The sequence below is a fragment of the Rhinoraja longicauda genome, chromosome 33 (assembly GCF_053455715.1).
Source record: "Rhinoraja longicauda isolate Sanriku21f chromosome 33, sRhiLon1.1, whole genome shotgun sequence".
In the NCBI taxonomy this organism is placed as follows: Eukaryota; Metazoa; Chordata; class Chondrichthyes; order Rajiformes; family Arhynchobatidae; genus Rhinoraja; species Rhinoraja longicauda.
In genome coordinates this window covers 7,349,455-7,353,266 of record NC_135985.1, presented here as the reverse complement: position 1 = coordinate 7,353,266, position 3,812 = coordinate 7,349,455, and positions in this window count along the sequence as shown.

The window sequence follows — 3,812 nt, the reverse complement described above, 5'->3', positions numbered from 1 at the left end:
GTACTCATGGCTTGCTGTGTTATCTGAACTTCTCTAGGGTTTCTGCCAAAAAAGTAAGTCTAAGGAAAATGTGGAGTTGAAATCCTCATTTCTCATCTATGGAATCATTTGTGGAATTCATTGTCACAGATGGCGGTGGAGGCCAAGTCTTTGGGTATTTTAAAGTGGAGATTGACAGTTTTTTGATTAGAAAGAGTGTCTAAGATTACAGGGAGAAGGCAGGAGAATTAGGGTTGAGAGGAAAAAATAGATCCGCCATGATTGAATGGCGGAGCAGTCTCGATGGGTGGAATAGCCTAATTCTGCTCCTGTCTTATGATCTTACAAACTTATAACTGGAAGTCTGTTGTTCATGGGCAGGGAGATTACTCTGAAGGTGGAACATGAGCATAATTAGCAAAACTGGCCTGATGGATGTGCCATGTCATTCAGTGAGTAGCTACCATTTAAGTTCAATTTGCAGTTTCAACTGCTCAAATTATTTGACAAGGGCATGCTTTGCAATACAAACCTTGACTAAATTTATCATTAATTATACAATGAAATTGGTGCAATGAGGTGCCGCAAAGTTGTGAGTGGGTTTTTCTCCTACTGATGCATTTCCCCTTTCACTGTAGGGCATTGTTTTTCAAATTTTAAAGTTTTCCGGATACATATTGGCCCTAATTTAACAGTGCATTTTATGACACTTTAATTCTGGCTGTTCTAACATAAATATGTCCTAAACACAAAATTGCAAGATTAAATTCCGTATGACCTCACCCACTTTTGGAGAATGGGTGCATTGAACGTTGTGGCCTAGATATTGAGATGGGACATCAGGCTGACTGTCATACACTGCAACCATGGTTTAAACATTGCATTGCACTGCAAACACGTCGATTGCATCCATATTCAAAAGTGCAGTGCAGTACAGTTCTACAGAAACAAAGCTGTGGAATGATGCGATGCTTGGGCTTTTGTTCACTCGTGCACGGCTGAAAGTGCTCTTGTGGAAGAGAGTCATCAGTATACATCAGTATACATTTACAATATACATTAATGACTTGGATGAAGGGATTAAAAGTAACAGCAAATTTGCAGATGACACAGCTGGGTGGCAGTGTGAACTGTGAGGAAGATGCTATGAGGTTGCAGGTTGTGTGAGTGGGCGGGTGCCTGGCAGATGCAGTTTAATGTGGATAAGTGAGGTTATCTACTTTGGTGGTAAGAATAGGAAGGCAGATTATTATCTAAATGGTGTCAAGTTAAGAAAAAGGGACATACAACGAAATCTGGGTGTCCTAGTGTATCAGTCACTGAAAGGAACATGCAGGTACAGCAGGCAGTGAAGAAAGCCAATGTTGGCCTTCATAACAAGAGGAGTTGAGTATAGGAGAAAAGAGGTCCTTCTGCAGTTGTACAGGGCCCTGGTGAGACTGCACCTGGAGTACTGTGGGCAGTTTTGGTCTCCAAATGTGAGGAAGGATATTTTTGCTATTGAGGGTGTGCAGCGTAGGTTTACTAGGTTAATTCCCGGAATGGCGGGACTGTCGTATGTTGAAAGACTGGATTGACTAGGCTTGTATACACTGGAATTTAGAAGGATGAGAGGGGATCTTATTGAAACATATATGATTATTAAGGGGTTGGACACGTTAGAGGCAGGAAACATGTTCCCAATGTTGGGAGAGTCCAGAACCAGGGGCCACAGTTTAAGAATATGGGGTAGGCCATTTAGAACGGAGATGAGGAAAAACTTTTTCAGTCAGAGAGTTGTAAATCTGTGGAATTCTCTGCCTCAGAAGGCGGTGGATGCCAATTCTCTGAGTGCTTTCAAGAGAGAGCTAGATAGAGCTCTTAAGGATAGCGGAGTCAGGGGGTATGGGGAGAAGGCAGGAACGGGGCACTGATTGGGAATGATCAGCCATGATCATATTGAATGGTGGTGCTGGCTCGAAGGGCTGAATGGCCTACTCCTGCACCTATTGTCTATCAGCCTTTGAGTGGGGGAGGAAACACCCAGCAAGAATGACTTCAAGCGAGGAGGTGTATCAGCACCAGGTTTTTGTACACCGTCTCAGTGAAGAAGAGATTTAGCTTAAGGATTAATTATGGAAAAGGGCCAATTGGGCCACCCTGACCATCGATCACCCATTCACACTAGTTCTACGTTAACTCACTTTCTCACCCACTCCCTACACACTCAGGGACGTTTAGAGGCTAGTTTACCTACCAATCCGCACGTCTTTGGGATGTGGGAGGAAACCAATGTGGTCAAGAGAGAATATACGAACTTCATAGACAACATTTTCAATGTAACATCCAAGGCCGCTATTGAACCCGGATCTCTGCTCCACCAGCTCTAATCCAACTGTGGTGTCATGACATCAGTCAGCTGAACGATTGGAAGCTGATGTCTTTTTTCTTTCACCCAAGAATGTTTAATTGTCATGTACAGGCAACAGAACAATGACGTTCTTACTTGCTGCAGGCCCACTAACACAATGATACACGGATAAATATATATTAATACAAGAAATTAATAATCTAGTACTAGGTATCCATCTATATACTAAAACTCTCATTTGTTATCTTGTTTGTGACTAGACTTCAGCCATAACGGTACACGATAGCGTGACAGTTTTAGGCCCAATAGTTTTATTGAAATCGGTGTTATATTTTTTAAGTTATTCATATTTTAAAGTTTAAAAGGAGGGGTGAAGGAGGGAGGGGGGGGGGAGGGGGTTGAGGGGAGGGGGGTCATCAGGGTGCTGCACCAATGCAGGAGAGGTTAAGGGCCAAACGGGTCCACTTGGTCTAGTAATTATACAAAACTGAAATCCATTGTGCAACCAAAGGGAAAGACTGGGAATTACAATAACCCTTCTACATATCATGAACACCTTTAACCAGACAGGTTAATGAGGATATAGGGAAATATACTGTGGTTTTATTCACTGGATAAGGCCAGCAGCCCATTGTAATCGTGTGGGAAGGAACTGCTGATGATGGTTTACGCCGAAGACAGACACAAAAAGCTGGAGTAACTCAGCGGGTTAGGCAGCATCTCTGGAGAAAAGGAATAGGTGACGTCTTGGGTCGAGACCCTTCTTGAGGACTGAAGAAGGGTCTCGACCCGAAATGCCACTGAGTTGCTTGAACTTTTTGTGTCTAGCCAATTTTAAACCGGTGTCTATTATTGACTTAAGTAATGACAAATAGCAGTCGTGTTGGAAGAGGAAGTGTGTGATTGACCTCATGCAGGCAGCATCATATCAGGAGCAGAACAAGATTTAACTGAGATCATGGCTGAGACTGATCTGGGAGCCCTGGAAACTGAGCGGGAGCCAACAAGATCAGAAGGGTCCTGATCTGAAACGTCGTCTATCCATTCCCTCCACGGAGGCTGCCTGACACGCTGAGTTCCTCCAACACTTTGTGTTTTGCATCACAAAATCATGTCATCACAGTCAACAAAGCCTTCAGTGAAATCTGCATTTGTGGGCCCCTTGGCACTGCTGGCTTTCTGGGGAATGTGTTTTTTAGCACTTGAACCTTTCTCAATGATATCCAACTGAGGAAGATTACAGTTGGTGATTCATAGAAGCTCCGTGAATTCACAGTGACACTCTGCTAAGCTCTCCAATTTTAACGCCCTTAACAGAACTGGCAGGTCAGATAGCATATTGAGCACATTGTGCTGGCACCAAGTCTGCCTGAGGACTTGGAGCACCATATGCAGTTCTGGTTGACCAGCTATAGGAAGGATGTCATTAAGTTCAAAAGGGTGCAGAAGATATTCAAGTAACTGGTATGTTACTTGAACTTGA